Source organism: Phalacrocorax carbo, chromosome 3 (assembly GCF_963921805.1).
Source record: "Phalacrocorax carbo chromosome 3, bPhaCar2.1, whole genome shotgun sequence".
Lineage (NCBI taxonomy): Eukaryota > Metazoa > Chordata > Aves > Suliformes > Phalacrocoracidae > Phalacrocorax > Phalacrocorax carbo.
This window is the reverse complement of record NC_087515.1, coordinates 106976656-106992727: the sequence shown is the minus strand read 5'-3', so window position 1 is coordinate 106992727 and position 16072 is coordinate 106976656. Positions and strand designations below refer to the sequence as shown.

The 16072-nt window shown below is 43.5% G+C and overlaps 1 protein-coding gene across 4 annotated transcripts in view; it reads right to left on the bottom strand.

Annotated features, from left to right (window-relative positions):
• Nucleotides 1-7434: 7434 nt before the first annotated feature.
• ERICH1 (glutamate rich 1) overlaps nucleotides 7435-16072 on the bottom strand; it is a 97780-nt gene continuing 89142 nt past the window's right edge. For all 4 annotated transcript variants that reach the window (XR_010372331.1, XR_010372330.1, XR_010372334.1 and 1 more), the window contains one exon: nucleotides 7435-7515. The gene's annotated coding sequence lies outside the window, so the exon portion shown is untranslated. The remainder of the gene's footprint in view (nucleotides 7516-16072) is intronic.

Genomic DNA, 16072 nt, shown 5'->3' with positions numbered 1-16072 from the left:
TGTCTTGGTATTTCTTCCTTATTCAGGTTTAAATAACAGCAACAAGATACAGCCCTTTTCCCCTGTCAGGAAAATTACAGAAAAATAAAGGAACCCCCAAACATCAAGTGCTTTCACATGTACAGAAACCATCCGTATTCCTTCAGTTCATATTAAAGTGCCTTCAGGCCGCTGCCAGGGTGGAGGTGGCTCCCCCAGGACCCATCGCTGCCGTCTGTAGAGGGAGCTAAGGGCCCTGGCAGACTGGGTCAACCCTTCCATTGCTCGTGTCAGCTGAGCTCCTCTCGCCCGGCGTTTCTGAACAGAAACACACGGAAGCACCCACTGAGAGTTGATTCAAGCCCTTATTCCGCTTGGCATCAGACACCTCTTCTAGCCACCCTGCTGCCTCCTGTGTCTCCCTTGCAGGACGGACCTTGTCAGTGGGGTGCTGTGGGATTACATGAAGTTCCTAAAAGCTTTCGAAAAGGTGTGGATTACTGGTTTTAAAGCACTTGGTGTTCTTAAAAAAGGTCACTTGCAAAAATGCTGCTAAGGAGGTGAAGAACCATCTCTTTCGGGGCCCTTTTGGCTGTTTTTATGCTTGCCAACACACTCACTACAGAGACGGGGGCACTCTGATTAGAAGTCAGTGACACACCGTAGCTCATGATTACACGCTTAGTTAAAAACTGAAGTGAACATAGCCCCAGGAACCATATTAATCTACCATTTGATTAAACTACCTTTCAGCTACCTTATTACATTGCGATAGTGATAGAAGAGTAACAAGAAAGTCATATGAAAGACAAGTCTGATTTAGGAGGTTATTTTGTGTTGTCATCGACTGCTCATAACTAAGAGGGGAAGAGGCATTTTATCCAAGGTAGGAAAAGACGTGACAAGCAATAATTTTTGTTTTTTTTGTTTTATCGCTAATATATTCATAGGGAAGTGCCATTGCACTGCACGGGTAAAGCGATTTCTCAGTTAAATCCCTGTGGCCGTGTTTGACTGAAGCCAGGGAGGTGAATTAGCACTAACACACAGCGCTGCCACTGATAAATCCACTCTACAACTTGTGATTGAAAGGGCGATGCAGACACGGAACATTTTAAGAAGGAAGCTCCCATGCAGTGTCAGTGCCCCAGTTTTATTGGTGGCATTAATTACCATTACAGCAGCACCCGAAACCTCAGCTGAGGCCAGACTTCCATGCATCTGGCACCAGTAAAAATGCATGGTCTAAAATGAAGGGCTTCTGAGCAAGGCACCGGTGGGTTACGGTGCCAGAACAACCCCCAAGCCGTGCGGCACCTCCGTCAAGGGCTGTGGCGGATACTTTATAAACTAGATATAGCAGCTCTGCACGGTGTGAAACCTCAGGGCAGCTGAAGGACAGAAGAGAGCTCAAGGGATCCGATTCTCCAACCTGCAGCACATCTGCTGTATAAAAAGACACGCACGTAATTTAGGGGTAGAAAAATTAATTCTCTTGTTTGTGTTCTCTTCTAAGTTTAATATACAAATTAAAAGCTCCGCGTCACGATGACATTACCACAACCTAGTAAGTGATGGAGTGTCCGCTGATGGGTAGCTACTCAAGTTCGCCTTCTTGGTCTATGGCATATTTGGAGATGCACAATCTGCAGCTCTATAATATCCAGCTTTAAGGTCAATAATGGTCTAGAGCAGTAATTTTGATGCAGAAACATAATTCCCAGAAGATGCGTGAAAAGATGTCAGAGACCTTGTCTTCATTTTATACTTCCCTTATTAGTAAATGAGTGTTACCGTGAGTAATTGCCCCAGGCTGTCCGTCCTGATGGAAGGATACATAAATTCTGCTTTAGACAATTTACTATATGTATGTGAAAGAGATTTTCATAAAACAGTCAAGTGAATTTAATTGACTTTATTTAGCACAAGAGATCAAGCTTGAATGCTCTCTGATAGTCACTAGCAGTGCCATTTATCTCAAACAGCTCTCCAGTCTACGCTACATCTATTTGAAGAGAATACCAACCATGTTTGATTTTCTGATTATTTAATACTTTCATTTCACTTGCCTTTAGGAGGTGGACGCAGGCATACAAACCAAACAGCTACAAAATCTCTTGGGAATCCTTCTCAAAGAATAAAATAATTAACTTGATGTATCAAGACATAATTCAAACTAGAGAAGTCACTGCTGTTAGAAGTGGATTAGTTTAATTAAAATTGTTTGGCATCAGGAGACACTAACCTATATTTGCCTGATATTAGGGGTAAAACCAACCCAATAAATTTTATGAAATGGCTTTTAAGTGTATTTGTAAAGAAGGTCTAATATTTACTAGCTTAAACAGTACAGGTAAAATGTAATTCCTGGAGCGTAATTCCTCAAACATAACAATTTATGTGCCAAATGAAATCCATTGCTGGTGTTTCTTAAAAGCTTTGCAAAACTAAGTAAAGCAGCATTAACCTCCCAAAGCTCACCAGGCTCCCCACTTTCATCAGCATTCAATTGTTGATGAATTGCCAACATTTTTGAAATAAAAGTCGTATAAACAAAAGTACAAGTATGTTTAAAATGTAAATGCTTTACTGGGGGAGATCAAGGACGAGATGAAATAACCCGGTCTGGCAAAGGATATAAGGATATTCCTCAAACCCCCCTTTGACTTCAATAGGACATAAACATATGCTTGAAGTTTGGCATGCTCAGAGCTTTGAAGACGAAATTCACAGGGAGGTTTGGGAATTGCGGCACAGAGCAGTATCCTGCCCAGGGTTTGGGAGCCCAGCCACGTACTGAGCCTGCAGGCTGGAGTTAGATGTCATGGCAAACTTAGGTAAGGTCCAAGCACATGGCACGCTTAGCGCAGGGACGGCGGCAAACTTAGCTAATAGGCATCTAGGAAGAAGAAGTCTTTACCTTGTCCTAACTGTGAATTTGGGCCCTTTGCTGTGGTGGATGCAGAGCTGGGACAGGTCCTATGGCCAGCCTCCTTTAGGAGCCAGGACGCCATGGGACCACGCCGGTCCTTCAGAAGAACATGCCGAGGGAAGGTACAAGCACCACGGGCTCCTTTGTGAGAGTTGCTGTGCAGGTGCCTCTCCTTCCTCTGCTGAAGTGTTTGCTCTAACAAAGAGCAGGACAAAAGGGGATAGGGGTTATTAGCTTCCAGTCATATTTTGGGCAGCCCCCAGACCACCTCTGTGCTTCCAGCCACAGGGAGGCTGAGAAGATGGGCACAGTGTTGTGCACCCCCATAAGGTTTCGATGTCTTGGTGCTCAATATGCCCCAGCCTCACCCGGCTGAGGGGAAACCTGAAAGCAGATCTTTCAGGGAGCCGCAGCAGTGAGGGGGATGCGCGCGTGGCCGACTGTTGTGCCCAGCATAAGGTGGCAGCTGTACTTTAGAAAACTGAAATTTTGCATTTAGTTTTTTACAGGAGCAGAAAGGTTAGCTACAGATGCCTACACCTTCTGCTGGATGCAGTCCCAACTTCTCAACTGAAGGTGATTTTCAGCCCAGGCTCAAATCATGAGCATCAAGTTTAAACATATCCATTTTGTAATTTGCTTCAATTACACCCTCCTGGTGCTTCACTGTATGTTCCTGAGGCTCCTAAGCCCCGTGCCTTTACCTGAGTGTCGCCACACTCACTTTGCCTGTGTTGTCCTCCTGTCACTTTCAAGGGTACCAGATAAAACCTCCAAAACTATTCAAAGCAGTTCTCATGGAAAAAATATATATTCCTCCTGAGCATAATTTCCATGATACAGTAAAATGGGAACATCTCAGCAGTCAAGTTATCATTTATTTTATTCTAGTCTATCTTCTTAAAATTATATTGTTATTACACTTAGCTTTTATCTAACAGAAGAGCTCATATTAGCATAGTAATGGCACTGAAAACAGCTAATGATCTTACATTCATGTTGCATGGGAGCAGGAAATTAGTCAACAAAAATGCAGCTGCCCAAAATCATAGGCATTAATTAAAAAGCCACAAATATGGCATGTTGAAAATGATGGTGGGGTCCACACTGTAAATCTTCAATGTGATTAAATTCTTTCCAGAGATATCATTCTTTTGTCAAAGGGATCAGGTATTTTGTTTCATTTCTTGTAGGTGAAGGCAGAAGATGAACTACTCCATTATACGATTTTTTTCCTTTTAAATATAAACAGAAGGCTATACAAGATGGAGGTAATTTATGACCTGGTATCTTGTAAAAAATGACATTGCAAACACTGATTTTCTCATCCTCCTCAATTTTACAACAGTTGTCGGGGGAGGAGGGTCATTGCTTGGAGTGGGTGAGAAAGGGAAATGGGGCAAGACCAATTGAAAAATTAAAAAAAGATAAAAATTCCAACCTGATTCAATTTCTTGTTTGTTATGTTGCAATGAGCAATCTGAAGGCTTCAGAATATTCAACTGTGTAGGATGCCCCTTAGTGGCTGAATATAAACACTGTTGACAGAAGAAATAATTTTAAACCTGAATAAAACCCCCTAAATAATATTTGTATTCAGTAGCTGAGAGCAAAGGATTTTAAACGTTAACATATGCACAGAGGAGCCCACAAAGCCACGTTTACATAAAACATCAGAAACAGTTGGAAAAATGCAAACCAATAGTAAGAGAACATTCCTGCATAAGCTATTGCATCGAGCGAGAACAACCACAAAACAAGATAAAAGGAGGGGAAAAAAGGTCAATCTTTATTTTAATCAGTTTGTATATTATGGGATGAGTGGGCTTTGCAGAGGAATATGATCAGATATTTAACACTGCAACGAAACCCAACCCAATATTTTTATTGCTCCTTTCTAGGGTAAAGAGTTTCTGTACAGAATTACAAAGTTACCTGGTCTGGTGCCATGGCTCCTTGGTGTAGCCTGTGGCCACCCCTGCTGCTGCAGGAGGCTACCAGCTGGTGTTACAGTACACAACATTTCTACACAGAAGGCATCAGGAAATGTTTAACACTCAATAGGAAAGGTTAGAGTGCACAAATTCTGTAAAACAAACGTACATACCTAGTTAGATACAACAGTACAAAGAGTCTACGAGAGGTGATTTTTATTTGGTCTGCCTCTCGGCATGAGGAATATAGCGCTTCTAACTTTTCCTTTTCGAAACCACTCTTTGCATAGGAGTCAGTTTGCCAATCTGCAACAAGGTGACACTAACAAGGCACGGCAACCCCATCCGTCTGTTCACCCCTACTCCGATTGTAACTGTATTTTATACCTTTGTATCTCTGTGTATACACTGGGTAACAAAAGAAGTCCATTGTATTTACAGACAGTTTGTCTTCTTTGCCTCTGCTCGTCATTATCCTTTTTTTCTTTCTTGAAAAGAAGTAACTCTGTAGTAATTCTTCTTTTTAACTTTGCATGTAGAAACCACGGCTGCAAAGCATCTCGTTACCTCCACACGGGTAGCTGCAGCAGAAAAGCCACTCGTCAGCACTACGGACGTAAGCCTTTACTTCTCAGGTCACATGCCGATCGCGGCTTAACGGGTCAAGGGAAGTACCTTCTTTTGAGTTAGCTGGTGTGTGCTGTAGCTGGATATGCTGATCCCAAACATTCCCAGCAGCAACGCCGCCCGTTGCAGCAGCGTGTCTGATGAGTTGATAACGATTTTCCCTGCAGCTTGAGTCTATGGGAGAAACAGGGCAAGTTACACGCTGACTCTGCTGAGAGCAACACAAAAGCAGGTCTTCGGAACCTACAAAGCACTTTTTTCTCCTCTATGTCATTTAATAGAGTACGACTCTGCTTTCTGCTGAAGAGCGTTCAGCACAAGGTACTGCACATTTGGAAGGCCCCCCTTTTTATCACTTTGTAAAAGAAAGGACACATTTCTGATATGGTTTTTCTTTCATTTGTAACTCATTGATTTCAGTGACTTTAATGGGGTTCCCTCTGGCTACTTGGCTGAGAGGGAGAGCTGAATCAAGCATGGAGGCTTAGGCATAAAGGAGAAGGGACTTTCTTGTTCTGCGAAGTACAAAGATCTCTTCCTTCCCGCAGATTAGCTACCAACACAGTGATGCTCCCTTGAATGTTGGTTATTAATTCAGGAAAGCAAGGCTAAATGGGATCGGTAACACCTTTTATTAGCTCCACAGGCAGGACCAGACCAAGCAGACAAGTCTTAACATGGTCTCTTTGTCAAGTCCAACAGAGAAGCAGGAAATGCCAATCAAAGTAAAGAAAAATATTAATTATTTACTGATTATCTGAAAAACAATCAGAAAAGAAATTAAGTTACTGTTGCTTGCCTAGTACATATGATAAACTGACCAAGAAGCAGAAACACAGTTGCATGGACTCCCCAGAGAGAAAAAAATCAAATTCCTTTACTTATTGGCGCTCTGAGTTAAAACACACCATGTGGCTTTCTGGTTGCAGCATTTCTTTCATTAAATGAGGACTAGGCCTCAACAAATGATTTTTTTTTTTAATTGGAAAAGGCTGCACAGAAAGCATGGCACCACGGACAGGAGTGACGATGCCAAGGAGCCTGGTTTTCACTTCCAGATTCTAGGTTTTTATGAGCTTAAATAACCAGAGCTGAGTGCTCTGACCTTGACAAATGTGGCTGACAGTGTGGCTGCTTCAGCAGCAGAATAAATAAAGACAAAATAAATTAAAAATAAAATTACTGTGTAAGGTGATGTCAAAAGATATGCGGGGAGGCATGAAAGAAATTCACTGTTAGGACTGGAACACAGTATCTTTAGCTCTGCCTCTTCACTACTCAACTATCACCTCTCAGCTACTGCAGTCTATGATTTTGGATGCGGATCACATTGCTAAGAGCTGTGAGATTTCCCAACAAAACGATATATACTTTGTAAATATCAAAAGATGATATATATATTTTTTTTCAGCTGTTTTATTCTCAAATATTTAGCTGATTTTAAATATTTTCTATGCATGCTTTTATTTTTTTCTTCATATAATGATTGATACTCCGGTCCCCCAATGTTTCAGAGGTCAATACTGACTGAAGTTTCTTCACCATAACCATAGAAGCTGGTTGAAGTGTTTCACTGACAGCTCATTTGAGCTGCTCAGGCACCTGGCATCCTTCTTCCCATTAACATTTTCCTACTGCTCCAAACACACAAAACCACTGCAAGAGAAAATGATGGAGAAGTAGTTTCTGTTTAAGCACTGCAGAAACATAAACTCCTTCCAAGTATTCTGCATTTGATATTCCAAGATGATACCAATTATCAAGAATTATCATAATTCATTTGCTTTTCAGCAGAGGTTTAATTAAGACTTCTTTGAGTTGTTATGCAAGTTAACCCGCCAGAAGTCAGTGTTCCCTTGGGTTGGTCATGCAATAATTTGAAATAAAATCAGTGTGAGCAAGAGAAATACTGGTATTTCAAAGATCCAATTAAAAGCAGAAGAAAGGACAGAATTTTCATACCTGCAACAACCTTATATACCCAGGCGTCATTCTCCGGAGAGGAATAACCATGATTTCTGAGTCTTCGTAGAATTTCAGCCCCTACAATTTTAGAATACACAAAACATTACTAAATCCCAGGGATTTTTACAAGTTGACCCCCTAATGAAACAGAAGATTTATTCTAATATGGTTTTGCTACAAAGCCAAAAGCACTCCAAGAAGCACAGTATGCAAGCATTTTTTCCTCACCTGACGCTCTTTTCCCTCGAGCCCTTTACATGCTTAAGATCCTAGGGGTATATAAAGCCCGGCTCAGTTTCATAACCTGTCACATGGGATCTGTCTGCGCCGCTTTGGTGTTGGCAGAGCGGAAACTGTCCCGCCTGGGGCCAGGTATGTCTTGCAATATTGGAGAACTCTCTGGGAATGGCTGAAGCTCATTAAGAGAGCACCGCGACAGCTGACCTCCTGAAGAACAAAAGGTCCTAAGCCTGCTTTATAGATAGCACTGGACATAAAAAAAGGGGGTCAATATAGCATTTTGTATCACAGAGTGACAATGCAAATAGGATTGGATGGCTTTTATGTAACTTAGAGCATATGTTTATACCCACAGGATGACCTGACTGGATAGGAAGCTTAATGCAGCCATGACCCGAGTTGAAAGGATGTGCTAATATAAGAGGGTTATTTGGAGACACATTTAAAAATAAGTTCTTTCTTTTCTGATAGCATTCTCTTTTACTTAGCATTAAGCATGTTCTTGCCCCCTTCTCTACTGCTAAAGCTTTACCACTAAAAATACTTAATCTAATACTTATTATTACTGTTATTACTATTTTGTGTTAACAGTGATTTCTTTTCGCTGCAGCGAGCTTGGATTCAGTTCTGCTCCTGGGGTCACAGAGTTCACAATGTGAGAAATGGTGGTAAAATCTAATCTAGGAAAGTAATTTCTCTTTCTTTTAGGAGTGTCCGTGGATAGACTGTGCTGAGAAAGCTCCTTTCCCCCATTATCAATACACGCAATGTTGAATAAGGATAGCAAGGCAGAATTTGGCTCCAGTTGCAGTCATACTTCTGAACATGCACAGTAAAAACCTTCAGGTGGAGTAGGTCAGTATAGCACCAGCGTGCACTGTGAGCCCACTTCGGTTTTCACCACAAGTGCTCCATAGGACAGTGGTGATTTACACCCCTTTAGTCTCTGCTACGGCAGCCTAAACCTCTCTGAGAAATATTCCTGCTGTAAAAGAGCAGAAGCACGAAATGTTTCTACTTGGAGAAATCCTCTACATTAGGTATTCCACAATGATACTGCTTATCAAGAATTCTTGTAACTCGTTTACTTTTCAGCAGGTGCTTAATTAATGTTATATAAAGGAACGATGCTGTTTTTTTCTGAGGCTCTGCCTTACATAGCGCGCGGCGTGCAGATCTCTTTTTCCTCTCGCCGCACCATGTTTATACCGCGTGAACCCTGTTGGCACCAGTGGACCTACGTCTCATTTACAAAAAGGGTAACTTAAGTTGAACTAGTCCTATAATGTCAATCTAAATACTAAAAGCAAGAGACTGTGAACCTGCCAATCTGTTGGTTTTTTTTTAAGTATGCAACTTGCACAGTGACCCCTTGCTAAACCTTAAGTGCTGTACACCTTAGCTATAGGAAATATTGCATTAACAGGAGACAATCAACATCAAATTGGGAGCTGACTGAAGTTAATGGAAAGTGTATCAGTAAACACAAGTCACCGTACCTGCCCAAATGTATTTGGAGTGAAAATCTATACTATAAAAAGGCAAAGGTTTTTTTACTGTTCTTCTTTCTCACCATATGCCCCACGCTAACTTTTCTGCACAAACAGGAGAGCACCTGGGCTTGCTGCCCAGAGCAGGACAAAGCTAATGCTGCAGAGTCCGTGTTCTTCTGAAAATACACAGAACTCTGAGTTTTCCCTTTAAATTTCCAGCCTTGACTGCATTCAAAGAAAAACCTACTTACTGCAGTATGAGAATTTCAGGAGCTGCAAAAAATGCATTACTAACAACTTCTGTCATCGCAGGTGCAATTCTTTCTGTTCAGGGAACGGCAGTGAGATTCCTGTGGCGCAGTATTCAGAAAAGGAGAGCTTTCCAACCAAGTTTCTTTGTGTGGAAAATAAAAGGGAAGGGAAAGGGTAGGCCTTGAATGCCACAGCTGTCTTTAAAAATTATTTCTTGGCCATGCTCAACACAGCTGCATTGTAGAAGGTTTTCTGTAATTGCAGGTGTTACCAAAATCTGTATTACATTCCCAAGGACTCTGAAAGAATAACACTCTCAGGCTGTTTCAGGAGGACTTTGAACAAACAAGGGGCTGCCTCCATCCCTTTCAAAGTTCAAGCCTCTGAGAATTGAGTCCCAACTGCCATGATGCAGAGACGAACGTGCTCCCCCGGGCAGGGGACCAGCTAACGGAGCAGGAAAGCCCAAGCAGTAAAGGGCTCTCTTGGCAAACTCACGGGGATCCCACGTGCAGTGCAGACTACTCATCTCCATCGCTTGATGGAGACACTGTTTTCTAATAGGCATCAAGCACATAAGAATGCAGATGATATGCTGACATCCTTCCCATCCCAAAATTAAAGGTGAGGGACACTTTGAACCCATCTGCCAATATTCACCACCTTGTGCTGTATTTCCATCAAGAGGAGAAATTGGTAATGAAGTTAGATGCTTGTTTGCTGTAATCCTCTGCCTTTGGGACCAGCAAAGGCTGTTTCCCTAAAAGCAGCAGGAATCAACCAACACAAACAACTTATTTTCACGGCATTAGAAGCCCCTCCTTGACTGGCACTCCCTGAAAGGCAATTTGTGCTGCCTGTGCTCCCTGCGAGCACATCCCTGCCTCTCCACAGCATGGTGCAGGGACACTCATGTCAGCATTGCCCACCACAGCTCAGTGCCAAGCGGCAGGGCAAGCACTGCAGCATGTAGCTCAGGCCCCTTCTCTTTTTGTAGGTTTGTGGCCCACACCAAGCCCATGCTGTTGACCACTCCAATACAGATGCTTCAAATATTTAGACTGAAACTAGACTGTAATCATAGAATCATTTAGGTTGGAAAAGACCTTTCAGATCATCAAGTCCAACCACAAACCTAACACTGCAAAGTCTACCACTAAACCATGTCCCTAAGCACCACCTCTACACGTCCTTTAAGCACCTTCAGGGATGGTGACTTAACCACTTCCCTGGGCAGCCCGTGTGTAACGCTTGACAACCCTTTCAGTGAAGGAAGTTTTCCTAATATCCAATATAAACCTCCCCTGAGGCAGCTTGAGGCCATTTCCTCATGTTCTATCACTAGTGACCTGGGAGGGGAGACCAACACCCACCTCGCTACAACCTCCTTTCAGGTAGTTGGAGAGCGATAAGGTCTCCCCTCAGCCTCCTCCAGATTACACAACCCCAGCTCCCTCAACCTCTCCTCATAAGACCTGCTCTCCAGATCCTTCATCAGCTTCGTTGCCCTTCTCTGGACACGCTCCAGCAACTCAATGTCCTTCTTGTAGTGAGGGGCCCAAAACTGCACACAGTACTCGAGGTGTGGCCTCACCAGTGCCGAGTACAGGGGCATGATCACTGCCCTGCTCCTGCTGGCCAGACTATTCCTGATACAAGCCAGGATGCCATTGGCCTTCTTGGCCACCTGGGCACAGGGCTGGCTCGTGTTTCAGCTGGCTCTTGACCAGCACCCCCAGGTCCTTTTCCACCAGGCAGCTCTCCAGCCACCCTTCCCCAAGCCTGTAGTGTTGCATGGGGTTGTTGTGACCCAAGCGCAGGACCCAGCACTTGGCCTTGTTGAACCCCGTACAATTGGCCTCGGCCCATCAATGCAGCCTGTCCAGGTCCCTCTGCAGAGCCTTCCTGCCCTCCAGGAGATCAACACTCCTGCCCAGTTTGGCGGTGTCTGCAAACCTACTGAGGGTGCACTCGGTCCCCTCTTCCAGGTGATTGATAAAGATGACAGGCACCCCTCACTGCCAGGGGAAGGCAGATGGCACACCTGCAGACAACAGGCTCTCGGCAGCACGAAGGCTAAAGCAATGCAGTGGCAAGTGTGCACGCTTACAGACATCCGTTACTTGTGACCCACTATATGCTAAAGTGGTTGGAGCTGATGTCTCCCAAGAGTTGCTGCCTCTACCTGACAGATAAAGACTGCAGGTAGAACACTGCAGGGCATTGCCTATGTGCAGTCACTTTTCTGAACAATAAACTGGTTTAAAGAAAGACTCTCCACTGGCTTTGAGGGTCATTAACCTTGATTTACTCTATGCTTTCCACATTGATACATGGGAAGCATTTTAAAAAGGATTTCTTGTAAAGCATACACAATTTTCATTCTATACATGGACAGCAGTAGCAAAATTTATTATTTTGAAGTAATAATTTTAAAAATAATTCAGATATTTAACTGAAGAATTATTTTCCAAAATTCATCATCCTTAACGTGGCCAGGGTAGAGGAATATGGGCAGGGTTATGAACCTACCTATGGCTCCCACTGTAGCTCTTTGTGCAGGATAAGAGCAAACACAAAGTGCTGTCACTGTAGGCAAATAAATGAAACAAACCACATAAAGAAAATAAACCAGCAAATCTTCCTCTACAGACAACCGTATGACTAATCCTGGGCTTTTTGACTTCAACAGTTATTAGATCTGAGAGCACATCCTCACAAATCATTCCTTAAAAATTAAAGCTAAACTAAAAGGAATTATGCCTAAACCAAAGGTAACTAAAACACCAGCTTTGTAGGGGTAACAGGATTGGGCACTGTCAGCTCATCGAAGAAGGAGACGGTCCTGCCCCGAAGAGCCTACAGTCCGTGGGGAGGCAGATGGATGCCAACAGATGGAGGAGCACAGGGAAACAAAGAGAATATATCGCTTGGCATGCGAGGCAATGTTCTCAGCTCACTCACAGTCAGATTGTTTCCAAATTTTTGTAGGCGTTGCAGCAAAGCACAGTGTTAAGGAGAGATGTGAAGGTGGTTAATGAATTTTAAGATGATAAGGCAGGCAAGGAACAGGAACGACGTTAGTCACGTTGTTGCATTACACAGTAATATCTTTGCAGAGCACAAAATTAGGGAGTTGTATTGGAATATGCTCATGACAGAAGTAGGAAACGCTGTCAACAGAAGATCAGAATACTGGGTAGATGGGCTGACACATAGATAATTACAGATAGTTCAGTCCTCAAAGTCGTCCAAGGTTATGGATAGAGAGCAGTAAGAGATTGTGTTGCTGAGGCTTATGGAGTTACCACTGAAGTAGCTTAAACTACTGATTTATTTCCTGCTGAGAATTGACTTGTTCACTTCCCTCAGCTCCGCTGCCAAGTGGTTACTCCTGTATTTGCAGCCTGCCTACCCATAGTCCTTTAATGCCATTGAGGAACGAAATAATAGAAACAGACAAAACTTTAATGGCAAAAGACTTAATAGCAGAAAATCAAGTTAATTTCTGCTACAAAGAAAGGAGAACTTCTGCAATGAAAGCAAATTTTATGCTAGAGATTGCTGCAGTTTGTGTATGTTAGAAACTACAGGAGAAAAAAAATAATCCTGGAATGTTTTTTTGAAGTATTTCCAAAGCAAAGGCAGGTAAGTGCTACGGTCACTGGCAGCAGCAGCACAGGCGCAGCACAAAGGCGCTAGCACAGCTCAGCTGGAACCCAGTTCTGGTCAAGCAGGGCTGGATCCCTCTCTCCTAACTCCAGATGTGGCTCTCACAGATGCCTGCCTTGCAACTAGTCGCTCTCAACTCCCATTGTAATTTACCTATTTTAGATGTTTATGGTAAGATCAGGGAAAGAAGTGATGCTTGACAGTACAGTGAGTTAATTCAACTAGTGCAGGCACAGACATCAGTAGTGGAAATACAGCCAGTCACGTGAACTGCACCCCATGGATTAGAGCTGAAGAATTCCAAGTGAAGCTGGTATGAAGAACAGCTACTAAAATGACCAAAGCAAATGAAAAGCATGTATTAAAAGAAGCAGCTATTAGAAATGTTTAACCTCACAAAAGGATTGTTAAACACTTCCTCTCCTCTTAGATACTGGTGAGCAGTGATGATGTCCTTGAACACCGATTCCTGCCTCATTCCCCAGCTACTGGATGTGGTCAGGAGCCTAGCTCCCCATCACTCGGGGGAGGTCTTCATAGAAGGAAACCAACACTGGTAAAATTGAGTGGCCCACTACACATGGAAAAGTCAACACATGAGAAAGACTGCATTAAAAGCTCTGCATAAACAGGTACTGTCTGACCTGATGTGCAAGTACAGCAACTTTGGGGGGACCATCTCCAGTGTCCCAGCAGACAGTCATTGTCCTACAGAACATTGCCAGTCCTGACTGCTACTGATCCGTGGGCGATCAGCTGGGTGAATAAACTCGCTGTCAGTTTTTCTGTAACTAGGGTGTGTACTAGTAGAGATGTATTTAGTCACTTTACAACTAAAAACCAAAACAGACCCCACCAAAATGAAAAAAAACCCAACACCAACCCCACACCAAGAATATAACCAATGAGCATTAACAGAGAGACTTGGGGTCAGGTCAGAGCTTAATGGAAGCTAGCAGCATTTTAAAAAGGTGCTGCTACACTCACAGCAACCACTGTCAACTCTGATGTTTGGGTTCACCTTAATGATTTATACAACTTTGCAGAAGCTGTAGGTTGGACTGCAACAGTAAACTGGTCTAGGAGATAAGGGCAGGGAGAAGCTTGTCCGCCTCTGCTGTGCAAGTGACACTGCATCACAGGCACTTCCCCATTGTGTCTTTTGTTAATACCCACCCCTGGAAAGCGGGTCGAGTGTTTAAAACGCATAGCAGAACAACGCTGTCTTTTCTGAGTGACAACTTTGTGCTTTGCTGCTTCTGAGGTGCTTTCAGGAATCAACCAGCACAACATACTAGCAGAGAAGCTGGAACACTGTGGGCTGTCGTCATTGGCCTGAGAATTATCTGGGTGCATACTGCTGGAAAAATTTATCCATAGCCATTATTCTGGGAAGGTTCACATCTGGGAGGCAGTGGACAGGCTTCCACTAGAGGTCCAGAGCCTCAGTTAACCCTGGAAGCAGTTGGTAGTTGAGCTCCCTTTTTCTCCCAAGTGTATTGCGCTGTCTTGCAATGGTCCCAGTATTCAAAGCACATACGAACCACTTCAGCAAGGTAGTGAACTGGAAGGACACGCAGTGCAATCCTGAGAGTATGTGAAGAAGGTCATCATCATTTAACATAATGTCATTTTTCAGCTACCAAGGCACTGCTGATCTGACTAAGGAAGCCTATGGCACACCTATGGATATATCTTGATACATAAGGCTCGCAAGAGATCACTACTCAAGAGCACATCCACTGCTGCGATTGTGTGTGCCAATTAGCTGCTATTAATCCAAGACAGTATATTATTTTTTGTTTTAAAGGAGTGATATACAATGGCTGCTATTTTGCAAAGAAACAAGGCATTTGGCTCTTTTTTGTGAACAGCCTGCAAATGCCTTTCCATTTAAGAAGAGATGGACCAAAGAAGGGTGAGCTCGTTACAGAGCAAGGCATATCCTCTCACTCTGCTCTGCTCCCCAAAGTCCACTAAAATGGGTCTCTACATGAAGACGCCCACCATATATTGGCTCCTGTGCCAGGCTGAACATGTGTTCCTGGCTAGCCAGGCCTCAGTGGGTGTTTTTCATTGCGAGAGCTGATATGAGAAATTATACTACAATCTGTGATGAGAACTCTTTACTTCGTGTCATTTGCTGCTTCTGGGCCTGCTGAGATAAAAAGCTGGACTGTCAGACTCCATGTCCTCATGGGCATCCCTCACTCCATCTGCAGAGGGTCCCAGATCATGAGAGGCTCCATTGCAGCATCCCAGATATCTTCTGCAGCTTGATCCATGGTGTATAGCTATACCGGCCTGCGTAGGGTTGTAACCTGTCCAATGCACGCATGCACACAGCCCAGAGCCGTTTGAACTTGAACCACTTGTTTGCAAAAAGCAGATCATTCCCAGAGGTTCTACATTGCTGCTGGGAAATCTTCTCCTCAGTAAAACTGTGCACATGAGCAGATGCGTACGCAACTACTAAGCAGGGTTCTCCCTCTTCCTCCTCTGCATCCCACGTTGCAACCCTGTTACACACATGCCGAATCTTCAATGTGAATCACACAAATGAGAGCTTAAGAAGCAGCCTTCTGACATTCAGTTCCAGAAGTGCAGGTATTTGGGTATGGCAGCTGAGGACAGAAGGCCACGAGATCTCCTGTGATGCCTGCGAATGACTGGGAGGTTTGCAAAGACCTGCCATATTTTATGTACGAGGAAGACCGCAACATACAGTATACTGTGCTCCTCTGTAGCTAGGGACATTTTTAATTTGCTTCAGAGCACAGCCACAGTATGAAAAAAATAGCCAGACTTAGAGGCGTTTGGGATACCAGGACTCTGGAATGGAAAAGGATTAATTCTAAGAAGATACTATAGATACCTTCAAAGCATGACCACAATTTTGGCTCTAATTCTGAAGCACTGATTTACAACAGAAGTACACGACTTCAGTCAGTCATTTCACTGGTACCTCTCTGTTCTCT